We start from the raw sequence: 16,992 nt of genomic DNA, 5'->3' as shown, positions 1-16,992 counted from the left end.
TGTTTCATTCCATCATGCCTCGCTTATTACAACATTTTACAGACTAAGGCACAAGTTTTACAAAAATAAAACTGCCCGATAATGTACAAATGTGCTACAACAACTAGTAAAAAGATAAATAAAACAGGAAACGGCTACATCTGCGCTCTCAAGAGCAAGAATAAGAGGCCCTCCTCGTCCTCTTCTGCGGAATAGCCTCTCTGCCACCATTGCCATCGTCATCATCTGAATCAGAGTCGTCACCCTCGGGATCCCCCTCAGCCTCGCCTCCACTCCCGGAACCAAGACCGGAGCCGTCCTCTCTGTCAGCTGATGTCTCTGACTGACGATTTGCAGCCTCCTCCTCCTCATCCTCATCGGGCTCCTCCTCTATAATGTGTGCCCTGCGCCTACGAGACGGCCTCCCTCCAGCTCCTCGAAAAGGCCTGGATGGCCCAGCTCCTCGAAAAGGCCTAGATAGCCCAGCTCCTCGAGAAGGCCAAGGTGGCCTGGCCTGCGGCTCTGCATATACCGGGGGCATCTGAAAATAAAGAGTTCAATTCAAATACATCAGTCCAAATATGTACATCAGATGCGGATGCGAGAAAACTACATGAAGTGGGTACATGTAAACACAATGCATAAATGAGGTGTGTGTCAGGTGTGCTCTACACAAGTAGCCTATCAATGCAGTAGAAATCAACATATCATCAGAAGTATGATAAATGTTAGAAAACTAAAGAGTACCTGGAAACCCATGACGGACAGCTGCGCCTCTTTCCGCAAAACCATGCCCTCAAGTGAGGCCACCAATCCAATCACCCCCTCCATGTACTCTCTGGGTGGCTGCAGATACGAGCTCATAATCATTAGTGAATAAAGGAATGTCTAAGCATTTGAATGATAGATGAAAAACAATGGGGCATACCGGCGGTGAGTCGGGATCAATGATATATCGATGGTCAGGCATGGGAGGCTCTATCGGAATCGTGTAGGAGGTCCCGTACCGCCATCCTGTTAACTCGGCCGGCATGTTTGGCCATCCGGGATGAGGATAAGTCGGAGGAATCGGGGGAACCAATCCATTCCCACCTCTAGATGTACCAGCCCTGCTGGTGGAAGGGGCGTCTGCAGCCCGAGCCCGGGCCTGGCTCGAAGATGGCATGCCAGCAGGCCTCATCGTCGGAGTGCAAATTCCCGTCAGTGGAGGCATCAGGTATATGTGGCAGTAAGTAGCGTAATCCCCCTCCTCCAGATGTAGCAAGGCGTCAGTACCCAGCATAGCATTAACAACATCCTGGGAAATGAGCATATCAGCAATCCGCATATCAACTGGGGGTGCTGAAGGAGGGTCTTGAGAAGTGTACCCCCAGACTTGACGCAAGAAGCGGTCTCCCAAAAACCAGGCCCTGCCAACTGGCCCTTCGAACAAAATCCTGTACCGGGAGGCACCCCACCCTCCGGCAAACTGGAATCGGATACTCTCACCTAAAGGCGCCCATGGCTGCCATGTAATCTGCGGATAACAGACGCATAAACCAAGCAGAAATCAAAAATGTACAGGACAAATCAAAAATGAAAACCGAAAGAACTGAGAGTTCTGAAATACCTCTGACGACCGCACTGTGTCAAAATACTGCCGCAGATAAAGGAGAGACTCCCGAGGTCTTGGCTGGTGCTGGCCTTCAAATACCAGTGAGTATGGGGTCATGAGGGGTGCCACTACCATCAACTCCGGGGCCAATGTCGGGAAATATACATAGACCCACAACTGTGGAAAACAAAGCAGGATACGAAGTGCTGAGGGCAAAGTACATGATACAGAATATAAAGTGCGCCGTGTGTGCAATGTGCGAGTAATAAGGGGCAGAAATGTAAATCAAGAGGGCAGAAAGTACGTCCCAGGCTCTCCAATAGCCGCCGAGTAAGTCCCCCCGTCTGCGGGAGGTCGCGCTCATATAGCAATAAAGGGTAGCCAAGCCGGCGCCACCCCAGTCGTATCGCCTGACCTGTGATGGGTCCACCAAAGCACTCAGCAGATAGAGCCCTACAGTGTTCCCCCTGTCGGCAAACAAAGTGGTCCCGAAAAGGAACATCAGGAAGCCGCGGGCATACTGTGCCGCCTCATCAGGAGTCCCGGGCTCCATCTCCACCCGTCGGAAATGGGAAGAGAACCAGGTGTATCGGACTCTCCCCGAAGCTCTATCAACAGGTGGGCGAGCCCCCAGCAAATATATCCAGGCAGCCTCCCACCGACCCATGTCCTCATCGTAAGGGATAGGCCAACCTCCCATGTCCAGGCCAGTCAGTATGGCAAAGTCAAAGGGGGTCATAGTCAAGTCCCCTGTAGCGGAAAAATGGAAGGAGTTGGTGGTGTCCCACCATCTCTCCACCAAGGCAGCCATCAGCGTCGTCCTAGCAGGGCAACGGGATAGCCCAGAACAGAAGGGCCCAAACCCCGTCAAGTCAACCAAATCCCGAACAGCCTCCGGGAGCTCAGCATACCAGTCTCTCGCCGCAGTGGAGCCATACCCCCGCACATTGCGAGAAGTCACCTACATTCAGAATGAATAGGTGTTTCAGCATAAAATGAATAAGTTGCGCGCAAATGAAATGAATAGGCTGCGTGCAAAGTAAAGTAAGTGGGCTGTGTGCTCTGAAAAAAATCAATTTGGACTGTGTGTTCAGAAAATCAGTGTTTGGACTGCGTGTTCAACAGACAATCAGTGTGGGCTGCGTGTTCACCTTCAATTTGGGCTGTGTGCTCTGAAAATCAGTGTTTGGACTGCGTGTTCAACTCTCAATCAGTGTGGGCTACGTGTTCACCTTCAATTTGGACTGTGTGTTCAGAAAATCAGTGTTTGGACTGCGTGTTCAACTCTTAATCAGTGTGGGCTGCGTGTTCACCTTCAATTTGGACTGTGTGTTCAGAAAATCAGTGTTTGGACTGCGTGTTCAACAGACAATCAGTGTGGGCTGCGTGTTCACCTTCAATTTGGGCTGTGTGCTCTGAAAATCAGTGTTTGGACTGCGTGTTCAACTCTCAATCAGTGTGGGCTGCGTGTTCACCTTCAATTTGGGCTGTGTGCTCTGAAAATTAGTGTTTGGACTGCGTGTTCAACAGACAATCAGTGTGGGCTGCATGTTCACCTTCAATTTGGGCTATGTGCTCTGAAAATCAGTGTTTGGACTGCGTGTTCAACAGACAATCAGTGTGGGCTGCGTGTTCACCTTCAATTTGGACTGTGTGTTCAGAAAATCAGTGTTTGGACTGTGTGTTCAACTCTCAATCAGTGTGGGCTGCGTGTTCACCTTCAATTTGGACTGTGTGTTCAGAAAATCAGTGTTTGGACTGCGTGTTCAACAGACAATCAGTGTGGGCTGCGTGTTCACCTTCAATTTGGGCTGTGTGCTCTGAAAATCAGTGTTTGGACTGCGTGTTCAACAGACAATCAGTGTGGGCTGCGTGTTCACCTTCAATTTGGACTGTGTGTTCAGAAAATCAGTGTTTGGATTGCGTGTTCAACAGACAATCAGTGTGGGCTGCGTGTTCACCTTCAATTTGGGCTGTGTGCTCTGAAAATCAGTGTTTGGACTGCGTGTTTAACTCTCAATCAGTGTGGGCTGCGTGTTCACCTTCAATTTGGGTTGTGTGCTCTGAAAATCAGTGTTTGGACTGCGTGTTCAACTCTCAATCAGTGTGGGCTGCGTGTTCACCTTCAATTTGGGCTGTGTGCTCTGAAAATCAGTGTTTGGACTGCGTGTTCAACAGACAATCAGTGTGGGCTGCGTGTTCACCTTCAATTTGGGCTCTGTGCTCTGAAAATCAGTGTTTGGACTGCGTGTTCAACTTTCAATCAGTGTGGGCTGCGTGTTCACCTTCAATTTGGACTGTGTGTTCAGAAAATCAGTGTTTGGATTGCGTGTTCAACTCTCAATCAGTGTGGGCTGCGTGTTCATCTTCAATTTGGGCTGTATGCTCTAAAAATCAGTGTTTGGACTGCGTGTTCAACTCTCAATCAGTGTGGGCTGCGTGTTCACCTTCAATTTGGACTGTGTGTTCAGAAAATCAGTGTGTGAGCTGCGTGTTCAACTCTCAATCAGTGTGGGCTGCGTGTTCACCTTCAATTTGGACTGTGTGTTCAGAAAATCAGTGTTTGGACTGCGTGTTCAACTCTCAATCAGTGTGGGCTGCGTTTCAATTTGGACTGTGTGTTCAGAAAATCAGTGTGTGAGCTGCGTGTTCAACCCTCAACCGGTGTGTGCTGTGTGTTCACAATCAATTTATAGGCTGAGTGTTCAGAAATTCAAGTGATTGAATCGTGTGTTCAGAGTGCGAACAGAATACAAGAAAAATTCATAATACGTTACAGAAAAGGTAAAAACGAAGTAAATACCTCTCGTGCCTCATGGGAGAGATGATACTCAGGCTCCCGCAGGAGGAGATCCCCGGGTGCTCGCTCGTCGAACTCGGTGAAATGATGAAAAACAGCCCGTGGAAGAACGTGTACTGGTGGGTCATACCTCTCGGGTATGAAGGGGCGAACCCTCGGAGGCAGACACATGATGTCAGGCTCGCCTTCGGCGCCTGGAGAACCTCCGCCGTGGGGAAATTGACCCGCCATTTCCAAAAAATCTGCAAAAGGGGCAAAAAATGAGCAAAAATGAGCCAAAATTGGAAAAAGTCAACGAAAGTCAACTCTCGGGAAATGAAAAAGTCAACAAAAGTCAACTCCCGAGAAAATCTTCCAAATATTGAGACAAACTCACCTCAAGTGGCGAAAATGAGAAAAGAAGCCCCGAAACCAAAATTTAATCGATTCAAAGTGCTTGAAACTGAAAGATTTCGCGATAACAACTTGCGTGGGACGTTGGAAAACGCGTATAGAGCACAGATCTGAGGGAGAAAATGGTTTGGGAAGCTAGAGAGGAGGATTTCGGAGCTGCACTTATGAGCTCAAAGTGTTTGGGTAAGTGTATTTATAGAAAAGAGGCTAAAAGGACAAAATTGCCCCCGGATTTGGCAAAGTGGCCGGCCGGCCACTTTTTCTGGCAGGCCGGCCATTCACTTTTTCTGGCAGGTCGGCCTGCCTGCGGGCATGCCTGCGGGCACATCTGTGTTATTTTGTATGTCTAAGTCTTCGGCCTTGTCAAAAATGGGTCGTCTCTAGGCTTTGACATTCACTCCCGTCACTTATGACTTTCGAGTTCTGTCAAAGAGGGGCAACTGTAGACACTCCATTTTTGACCGACCTTGAGACTCAGACGTCACCAGTTGAGCACTCGGTGATATTGCATATTGTGCTTGTTCAGAAGTTTCAGAGTCTCGACTGCGAGCCTTGCATTCGAACTTCCAGACTCTTTCATGCTTTGCCTCGGTTTACGAACCAGGCTCTGTTTTCTCTGTTTTCTCTTCCCGAAGGGAGGGAGAGGTCTCGTAGATCATCTCTCAGTGGCCGTAGGCTACGTTTCGTGGTCGTAGGCCATTTTGCCCGTTTGGAGCCCGGTTTCTGATTTTTCAGAGCCGTTGGCCGTGTGCCTCGGTTCGGGACCGCTTAACCACCTCTGTTTGCCCTGGTTTTTGGCATACATCTTATTTGCTCCCTTTTGAGGGACACTGTGGTCCGAGAGACCAACTTCGTGGTCGAACACCACTCCCGGTGCCTAACAGTCAGTTTTCGGGGCCCCGAACTGCGCGTTCTGGCCCCCGAACCTTCATTTTGCATCGGTTTTGGTTCATTTTTGGCAGGGACCTCTGTTTCATTGCTAGGAAGGTCATAGGAGGATGGGAGGCCAGTAATTGTTCTGTTAGCCAACTTTATCCCTTCATTGCCCTTCGTCGCTCGATTTTTCTCACTTCAAAGCCAATGTTGACTACCCTTGGGCCATTTTCTTGCACCCTAAACCCTATATTTGTGATGTACACATCTGGGAGGCCACCAATATTTGGTGGCCGGCCAGTAATTCCTTTTGACTCTTTTGAACCCCTCCTAAAAGTGGGTTGTTCTCTCTCCTGGTTCACTTTCTCCAATTTTTGATTACAGGGTTGTGTTGTGCACACATGGGAGGCTCTCTTTCTGTGGTGGCCGGCTACCAATCATACTTGACCCTTTTGACCCTTGGTCGGCCGGCCATGGGGAAAGCCGGCCGGCCACCTACAGTCCCAACAACTGGCCGGCCATGCTCCTTGCATCAAGTACAGTGCAAATATACATCTCTTTTCCCCCCAGATTGTGTATCCGAGGGGTGCATTTTTGGAGGGAAACTTGGATTGTTTTCCCTCCATTTTTTCCCCTCTTTTCCCCCCCTTCTGGCCTATATAAAAGAAGCTCCAGCTCTGTTATTAGGGTTACAAAAAATTCCCCCAAGCCTCTTGCCTTGTATCTCTCTTTCTCTCTACATCCTTAATCCTACACTCATTTCTTCACCAACCCATAGCCCCACCCTTCCATCCTCCATTCCAGCAGCTGGAGGTTGTTCTTCAAGGCCTAGGAGCCACCAAACTCAAGCCAAGAGGCTGTCAAGGCATAGTCTTCAAGGGTGAGTTTCATTTTTCCCTTTTCTAGCCTTTTCTTGATTTATACATTAGCCATACTTGCTTGCTGTTTTGAGCTCCGACCCTAACTGAAAGTGACATTTTTTTGAGCTGCTTTTCACTTTTGTTTAAGGGCCTCTCACTGTTTGAGGCCTCCTTGTTGCACTGGCTTCATTATCTCTTTTGTATGCCTATTTCTTGTGTAGTATTTTTGGCCTATTTATAAACTGTTTTGAGCTCTTTCATGAACTGAGAAGTGGCTTATTTTGAGCCCTTATTAAACATTGTTGAAGGGCTCATTGCTGTTTGAGGTTTCTATTTATCACTTGCCTTTATATCTCTCTTTTGGCCATATTTTTGCATGATTTGTTAGCCTCCTGTGCTTCTGTTTTTGGACTTTGGTCCGAACTGAAAACAGCCTTATTTTGACCCCCTCTTCATGTTTCATTAAGGGTCATTTATTGTTTAAAGCATCCTTTTTGTACTTTGTGTTATAGCTCTCTTTTGGGCCTTATTTTGCATTGTATTTTGAGCATGCTTGTGTACTGTTTTTGGCTCGGTCATAAACTGTAAAATGCCATTTTTTGGGTCCCTCTTAAACATTGTTGAAGGACCCTCTCCTGTTTGGGGCCAGCAGCTGTGACTTGCTCCTTTATCTCACATTTAGGGCCATTTTTGCATGCTAGCTTAGCCCCATTTGTGTTTGCTGTTTGGCCTTGCTTAAAACTGTAAACATGCTTTTTTTGGGGCTGCCTTGAATCTGTCTTTACATGTCATGATCAAATAATTCATGCTTGATGTAGCTACAAGTCATTTGATGTACCTAATTTCATGTTTCGAGTCTCATTTCATGCATCGGGTGCTTTATTGTCATGATTCGGGGCTGTTTCGGGTCATATTTTAGCGCTAAAATTTGCATGCTAGTATGCCATGTTCCATGCCTTGCCATGTCTTGTTAGAGTGGCATTTGGTGCCTTAGGGTCGGTCCTCGGTTTGCGTGCATGCGTGCACGCATCTCGAGTGTCTCATTTTCATCTCATGGCCTCTTATGTGAGTGTGGCTGAGGTCCACTCATGTTGGTATAAGTCCATTGTGCATTGTATATGCCATTTCATTTCATAGCATTACGTATGCTAGATTGTATGTTAGCGCATTGTGTATGCCATGTTATCTCGTGCATCGTGTATGCCATTTCATAGCATTGTGCATGCTAGGTTGTATAGTAGTTGCATTCATGCATGTCATGCATATTGCATTGTGTTCGGGATAGGAGTTAGCCCGAGCACGGGAAACGAGGTACGTTTCGTACTCCGAGTGACGGAACGTGTCTCAATTCCCAATCGCCGACACTCCGGATTATCCATGATGGAGTCTAGGTTTTGTTTTGTTTTCATGTGCATTCATTCTATATTGAGTTGCACAATTCGACTCCTCGGCCATCATGCATCGAAATGCATGATTGGTGGCACGAGGATCGAGACATGCATACATTTGTAAAAATACATTGCCATGCCCTTTTCCTGCTCTCTGTTGTAACAAATCAAGAATCAGCAGTCTTTCGAGGCTTGGCGCGCTTTCCAAGAAATCATTGCAAAACAGAGGCTAATTGGGGCATCACAGTGGATTTCCGTGCAAAGGCAACCCGAGCATGCATCATTCATCATCCAGAGAAGAATCAAGGCAGTCCCTAACTTGCATGCCAGTTTTATTGTTTTCTTAGTTAATTTGGTAATTAATTAGGATTTTGTAATTATTTGGACTGTAATATTTATTTGGGACTGTATTACTCTTTCGGACCCTCTGCGCAAGGGCAATGTTGTAATAAGCGTGCGTGTGTGTGATGTATGTCTTCCAACCCTACGTCTTTCTCCCTTTTATTTACCAGCTTATGATGGTTAGATTAGGGCATATTTTAATTAGCATACAGTATGATAGCATGTTTGCATTCATTCATCTGTTTTGCATGCACCGGGCTCGGCGCATCATACTAACTGCATTTGTATTTCAATTTCAAAGTTGAATACTTGTTAGCTGTTGCATCTCATATGCCATGTTTAGAATAGCTGAGCCTGCTATAGTTGCATTTTTGCATGTGTTGCATTAGGCATTTCTGTATAGTTAGGATCATGCATGATTTCTAACTTAGCTTTTGTTTTGGCTTGGAGTACTCGGTAAGTTTTATGCTTTAGCATCCTTGCATGAGTGTGAGTGAATGCCATGATAGCATGCTTACCATGAGGCTATGTGCTTATGTGATATAACTGCCTGAATGCCTGTGGGTGAAGGTTGGGTTATTTGAATTGGAACAATTCATCAAGTGTGTGTTTTAAGCCCACTAGATAGTGACAAAATCATGTTTTCTAAGCCCACCTGAGGGTGGCAAATCCACGTCTTAGCTTACCTGCGGGTAGCACCATCAAACCATTTTCAAAATAAACAAACATGAAATGTTTTGTTCCAATTCAGGCGATCCAGTCTATACTTGTATGCTGTGCGCATCACATAGTAAATCTAGGCAATAACCGGAATAAGAACACATAATGTTTTCAAAAAAAAGATATCATGGTTAGTAGAGGCCGATCTTTGATCGGGCGAGCGGGGGTGCTCACGAAGTGACCTTCCCTAATCGTACCCAAGTTCCCGAGTCGAGGCAACTTTGGTGATGACGGACACGTGGCCTTAGGCAAACGAGTCAGGGTTTTCTAAATTTCCCAAAAATAAAACATTTAGGTGGCGACTCTGTATCTGGAAAAGCAGTCCATGTTTGGCACTTCTTTCAAAAATCTGTTTTCTCAAAACGATTTGCCGGATTTGGACTCTTTGGTTCAGATTTAGAACCGTGACAATTTGAGAGTCCTGAGCTGTAGTGACCCCAAATGAACAGAACGGGATTTCCCTCCCGAGGCGTTCGGGGACGTCTACAACATCCCATAAGAATTGACTAAAAAGAACAATAGGTAAGTCAATTAAGTTAGGGAAACCTTTAAAGTACCCATGGCCGAAAGCACCCAATTTTTTTTTTTTTTTGTAAAAAAAATTGTTTAGTGCGGGCGGGTACGGGTGAAACCCGCAATCCATACTGAAAGAATAATTCAAATTGCACCCGACCTTACTCTACACTCAAAACTGCCTATTTGTATGCGGTTCGGATTAGGTTGGGTGGTTTCTGTAGGTTGGATAACCTTATGCCCAGCCCTATTTGTGAGGTCCAGTGGGGACGTGTTTCAAGCCTATTTTGATAATTCGAATCGTTCATATTGTTAGATTCATCGAGTATATCATTTATAAAAAAAAATATATAAATTAATTAATCGGACTTCTATAACCTCATGATTAGAACCTAATTATTTTTAAAATAAATTATCAAAATTATATTAATCGTTTATTTTTTTTAAAAATAAATTTAATCTAATTAGGGGACTGCAAATATCTAATTAATTTGATTGTTTTTATGAATGATTTACTCGACAAATCTTACAATATGAGCGATCCAAATTATCAACAAAGGCTTGGGAGAAGGCACTCTGGCCGTCACAGCAGGTGATGTGCTTTATAGGCACAACATCAACCTTCTTCTGTTATTATAAGCTTGTTTTGAGCCCTAGAAAAGTCGGAATCGACCCCATAGATAGAAAATAATTTAAATAAACTAATTATTTAGAAACAATTTTAACTTTTCCTTTCTAATTATTAATTTTTAATTCATAATAAAGGAAAAAGCTTCGTAGCTCGAAACTTTTTGGCTCGAGTGGCCCGAACATTTTCTCTCTCCTCTCTTCCTTTCCTTTCCTTTCCTCTCTTCGCTATCTCCTCTCCTATCTCTATTCAAACACTCTTAGCACTCTCACCTCTCATTCTTTTCTCTGATTTGGGTTTGATTTTGTGTGAACTCATCCATTTTTTGACAAAGAAAAACAGAGACCTCTGTAATGACCTCGATCCACAATTAGCCACTAATCGGTAATTAAGAATGTTAATGAGTGAACAAAATAAATTATGAGTTTATTATGTGATTTGCATGATATTTGGCTTACTATCTGTTACTTGTAGAAATATCTGTTTGGAATTCCACTTTAATATGTAAATTGAAAGCCTTATCGGCATCCGAAACCGAAATTGACTACACCGTTATGTTATTTGGAATTTTTAGAACCATATGGCAAGTTTTATTAAAAAAATTGATTCAGAACGATTCATTAAGTTGCGTTTGGCAAGCCTTATGTTTTAATTAATGTATTTTAGCATCATAACTATCTATATGAGCCCTTAAGCTCATTTGAGCTCATTCCTCTCATTCTTGAGTGCAAAATTCTGGAGATTCATTTTAGAGAGAGAGAGTGCAATTCTAGAGAGAGAAATGAAGAGATTAAAGAGAAATTAAAGGCTATAGCTTGAATTGATCAAAGATTGTGCTAGAACAAGGGTAATTGAAGACTCTAGGTAAGATTACAACCGCTAGATTGTGTAACTAAGTCATTTGACACGAAATTTCTTCAAGATTATGAGTTTGATGTGTATATTGAGCTTAGAATAAAGATTTGAGTTGCAATTCATGCATGCATGTACATTTTCTCACAAATTGAGCATGAACTCCAAGAATTCTCTCTTGCATGTTTGAAATTCATCTTTATTTGGGGAAATCATCAAGTTTCAAGTTGTCTTGTGGTGTTTGATCATGTTTTGACAAGTTTGATACAAGAAAAATTCATGCATGTTGTGTTTATGAACATTCTTAAAGTTTAAGTTGAAATTGGAAACTTTTGGGAAACCCTTGGGCCATGATTTTATGAAATAATCCGTAATGCTTCATGTTTTACAAGTTTACTATGTTATCTCAAGTTTTGGGGCCCAAGAGATGTGTTTTGATGAGTTGAATTCAAGTTTTGAGCTTGAAGGTGTAATTTGAAAATTCCAGATTCTACATCTACGCTCGAGCGTAGGAGTTCACGTTCGAGCGACAAATCTGAGTGCGTGCACTTCGCTCGAGCGACCAAAAGTCTGCTCGAGCGTGAATTGCAAGCTCCCAGAAGTTTCATGTGTTTTACAGATCGCTTGAGCGAAGGAATGTGCACTCAAGCGACCATTCACATTTTGCATGTCCGCTCGAGCGAGGAAAGTGCACTAAGTGTTTTCCAAACCATTTTGGCATCCTCATTGCATCTTAGGCATTCCTAAGCCTTAATTAAGCCATTGTAATGAGGTTATGGATTAGAAACACACTATAGAAAGAATGTACTAAGTTCTGAGACTGCTAGTGTGTGTGTTTTAGGTAATGTGATAAGAAAGAATAAGAACCAACGTAATGAAAGCTAAGTCTTAATGGCCACTTGAATGTGTAATGATAAGACATGCTTGTGTTATGTATTTTGTGATTGTAGGTCAAGACTCGAGGATTGATTGACCGTTTACTGGAACCAGTATGAGTAATGTTATCGTAAAGATACGTTCATATGAATTATGTTCTAAATGAAATATGATAAGCTGTGATTTCTGAAATGATATCTGTTTTCGTGAACGAATATTCTATGTTTGAAATCTATTATGGCATCTATAGATAGTCCCAAGTCATGGGGGACGACATGAAAATGCAGGTCCATGACATACAAGTAATTACGAGATCTCGTTAGCCACTTCATTGTGGTGATATGTGTTTAATCGGTATCCAGAACCGATTACTCTAGTCGGAAGACGTTTTGTGATGTGTTCTATGGGATGTACCATTATTATGTTTTGATATGAAAATGATTATGCTCTGGTCTGTTTTCTGCTTATGATATATTCGGATTTCGTTCACTAACCCCTTTACCTTAATGTTATTCATTGGTCTTTAGCTCATTATGTGTATATATATATGTATAGGTGAGCATTCTGGAGCCCGAGCCCGAAGGCTTTTGTTTGGATCTGTGTCCCGTTGTCAGCCAACCATTGTGCCTCACGTGGAGGTTCCCGAAGCGTCCTGTGTTTAAGTTCTATTGGTTCTGTGTATATACGAGACTTGATTTGATGTCGTTGGCTGTACTTAAAATACTGTAATGTGTGTGAGTATAATGTATGGTTGACTACTGGTTATGTATATAAAGTTTTAAATATTCTATTTCATGTAAGTCAACACAACTCATTGGACAACTATATTTATGTATTTGCTTCTGCTAGCCCCTTAATCTTGTTAATCTGTTCAGAGGCCTTCGGTAATCCAAGGATTACTGGCCGGTTACGATGCTAAACCTATAGGGGCGGGTTTGGGTCGTGACAACCTCTCATCCCTTTCTCTGATTTGGGTTTGATTTTGTGTGAACTCATCCATTTTTTGACAAAGAAAAATAGAGATTTAAGCTGATTAGAACCTCATTGAATGATGAAAGTCCCAGCAATTGGTGAATGAATTGTGGCTGTAGCTGTGGCTGTGGCTGTGGATGTGGAATTTTTTTTTGATTTTGATTTTGATTTTGATTTTTTTTCCTTCTCTGAAACCAATTTTTTTTTTCTTGCTGGGTTTGATGAATCTCTTCTTCTTCAACTTCATGAATCAAACCCACTTTGTTTGTTCCGAAAAAAAAAAAAAACCATTTGCAGAACTCTATGAACCAAAAAAAAAAAAATCATTTCTCTGTAATGAAGACCCAGAAAAGAGAGAGAGAGAGAGAGAGAGAGAGAGAGAGAGAGAGAACACTAAGCAAGATGAAAACCAGTATAGGAAAATGAAAACCCACCATTTCTCTATAATGAAGAAGACCTACCATTTCTATAATGAAGACCCAAACTTGTCTCTGTAATGAAGACCCACCATTTCTCTTCTCTTCTTCTTTTCTTCACACTAGCTCACCCTCAACCTGTTTGTGAAAATGCCGAGCTCAGATCACTCATGGACATGAAGGCAAGTCTTAACCCAGATGTCAGATCACTAAAGGAAAAAGAGAAAGGCGAAAAAAAAAAGAAAAAAAAAAGAAAAAGATGTCAAAACGACATCGTTTTAACAGTTCAAGCCATTCGAGCCAATATTTTCTCGAGTTAGGGGTTGTATAATAAAATACACCAACATGCTTTGAAATTTGAACCTAGCTTCTCATGCTCATAGCGTGAGAAAGTAGTGCACCAAACAATTAAATTAATTTTTAATTAAAAAAAAAACTTTGTCTTTAATAAACCCTACCATTAAATTAAATTTTAATTTAAAAAATATATTTTAAATTTTAATTTTTTGAAAAAAAGAAATTAACATAAAAATTTTAAATTAAGTAATTGCTTAAAAATTCATGTGGCTCTCTCTATATAAATTGCAATTTATTTAATTTTTTGTTATGGCCATTGTCTAAAAGCTTTCATATTGTTATTTTAAAAATTAAATTCATAATCTCGCACTACAAAAAGAATACTATATTACCATTAGGCCAAATGTTAGAATTTCTTCTTCTTATTATTATAAATTCAAGACACCAATTATAGTAGACAGCTTCCATCAAAAAAATTCTACAAATTGATGTTAACGCTACCCTTTTTAATCCCTTTAAGCTTTCGTTGAAGATGTTGATTGAATTTTTAATTTTTTTGACTTTTTAAGTATTTTAATTTGGAATTAAAAAATTTCATTTGAAATAAATTTTTTAATTTTTTTTAACTTTATGAAAAAAAAATAAAAATTTAGATGTGACATTTTATTTTATTAATTTTTTAATTTATTTTATTTTATTTATTTATTTAGGCCAAGTTTGGCATGTCTTGAAAAAGATAAAAAGTCAAAAAGTCACTATCTTATTTAAGTCACATCATCTTATTTAAGTCACATCACCTCTCTTACACATCACTTCAAATCCAATTCAAACCCAACTCATATTTCATAAAAAGTCAAAAAATACACTTATTGAGATCATCCCAAACAACTCCATTTATTTTTACTAAAATAGTCTTAAACCAACGTGTCAAACATAACCTAAGGCTTGGTTTGGGGTACACTAAATAATACAAAAAGTCAAAAAGTCACTATCCTATTTAAGTCACATCATCTTATTTAAATCACATCACCTCTCTAACACATCATATCAAACCCAACCCATATAAGCTAATAAGTCAAAAAGTGTACTTTTTTATAACATCCCAAACCAACCCTAAATCTAGGTTCTTGTGTTCTGTGCCTCAGTAGAATTTATAGTTTATGATTTAATATATGCGAACAAGAAAAGTCATAAAAAATCATCAATCACACTTTTCTGTCTGTTTGAATTGCTTGCCAGTCTCAACGTCAATCTTACTCCAAGTGCTTCTGCGGGCTAGTCCGGGACGTGGATTGATTTTTAAATTTTTTTTTTTATTATTTTAGTTTGAAATTAAAAAAATTTATTTATAATGATTTTATTTTTTTAACTTTTGTAAAAAAAAAATAAAATGATTATGGTTTAGATGAAACATTTTGTCTTATTAAATTAAAAAATTTATTTTATTTTTTTGTGACTAAAATAGCTCAAATCTCATCTAAACTCACATGTCAAACGAGTACTCTGTCGCCGTTTGATATTGACTTTTTTGAGCTGAGACTTTTTTAACTTAGGATTAAAAAGTTCGTTTAATTGACTTTTTTGGTTGGACTTTTGTATTTTTTTAGCCCAACTAAATTAGTCAAAAGAAGGCTAAGTGGTGTTTGGTATAATTAAAGCGACCGAATTTAATGTTAATGGTAAATAACATCATTTTAGTGAGAAATGTATACAAATATCATTTTTTATTAACGAATTATTAATAAAAAGGTGCTTAAGTTTTAAGTAAATTAAAATTTTGAATAAACACTAACTATATTTTTCTCAAATTTTAAGAGAGTTAGTGTAATTGACCTTAAAATTTAATAAATTTGTTGATTGGGACTCAAATCTAGTTATAATGCTGACCTGAGAATAAAATAAAAACAAAAATAAAGAGGTGTATCTGAGACCTTTGAAAAAGTCATGTTTTTTTGAGTAAATTATCTACTACCCTTGAGATACTAAAGTTAATATAACTATTTTATAACTTTCTGAAAAAAAAAAAATATATCTATATATATAACCAGTTGATGACCATATGATGACAGAATGGGAACCATGATTGTCTCAATATATATATATATATATATATAAAGATTTTAAAAAAACAAAAGGATGACCAATGTTTGATTCTCTGACCAAACTGTTGTCATTACTATAAAATATATATACACATATATAGATTTGGGTTTCAATCAAAATTTTTAGAGATCTTCAAAATTTAAAATTAAATATGTACACTGCCATATTACTAAAATCTCTTCAATCATTTTCAATTTAAAATAAAAAATTGGGAGACTGACGTGTAGGTTTTACTAAGTAGATTTGTTGTCTAATAAATCTTATGATAATTAATGATATTTTTCATCTTATACTATTAAAAAAACGTTACTAATTATTAATTTTTAGCGACCGTTTAAAAATTTTATCATAAAAAATGTCACTAATTATAAGTTTTAGCGACAATTTTAAAAAAAATCATCAAAAAAAATACACTAATTTTCAACTTTCAGCGACGATTTAAAAAATTAGTCATAAAAAAAGTCAATAATTATAAGTTTTAGCGACAATTTATAAAAATCGTCACAAAAAAAAAAATCACTAATTATCAATTTTTAGTGACATGCAAAAAATCATTACAAAAAATTATTTTTAGCAACGATTGTACTAAGATTTATTTTCAATAGGACTTGATGAAAATTAAGTTCCTTATTCATAATTTATCTTAAAAAATTTATTGATATGCCCCCTTTCACAATCCATAAAAATGGAAGAAGATATATTTTGCAGTGTATGATCAATCAACAGATGTAAAAGGGACAGTAAAGAAAATTTGAACCTCAAGTTCATACACTAAAATTGTATTTGGATTATAAATTTGGATATGAATTTAAAAATAAAAAAAATAAAAAAAAGAAGAAGAAAAAAATAAATAAAATGTGAATGAAATCTATATAATAAGGGAAAAGGGTTTTTGAAAATATATAAATGTATGAGAGATACATTTTAATGGTTGAGATTAATTCCAAATTTATATTAATGGTTGAGACCAATAGATCTCCCGTCCAAGACTTCTCTCCCTAAGCATCATTGTCTTTCCCACCTACGCACGTCTGCCTCCATACCTTCCCTTTCTATCTCTCTCTCCCTCTCCTTCTCTGTTCTTGAATACATCTCTCTTTCACAGATATACCTCTCCTCTCCCTCGTCGGAGACCCAAACTCGAACCCTCTATTCCTGTCTTCCTCCCATCATCTCCCGTTCCTTCATCCCCCTTCTCCATTTTAGGCCTTCGCTTTGCAACAAACCCATATCTTCTTCGATTCAGTGAGACGAGAGAAAGAGGAGGGCATCGTCGTCCCGCCCCGCCGACGCCGACGACCTACCCCGCCATCCCCGACAAGAAGGTTCAAAATACATGAGGTAAAAGGTCGCAGTCCACTTGATGGCTTCTACTTCCTGTCAATT

General features: G+C 40.1%; 1 pseudogene; it reads left to right on the top strand.

Moving 5' to 3' along the window:
- The first annotated feature begins 1,137 nt into the window (after window positions 1–1,137).
- LOC114279231 (receptor protein kinase TMK1 pseudogene) overlaps window positions 1,138–16,992 on the top strand; it is a 17,589-nt pseudogene continuing 1,734 nt past the window's right edge.

This window comes from Camellia sinensis, chromosome 10 (genome assembly GCF_055761805.1).
Source record: "Camellia sinensis isolate YWXY chromosome 10, ASM5576180v1, whole genome shotgun sequence".
Classification (NCBI taxonomy): domain Eukaryota; kingdom Viridiplantae; phylum Streptophyta; class Magnoliopsida; order Ericales; family Theaceae; genus Camellia; species Camellia sinensis.
The sequence above is the reverse complement of the archived record's forward strand: the minus strand, read 5'-3'. Positions and strand labels throughout refer to the sequence as shown.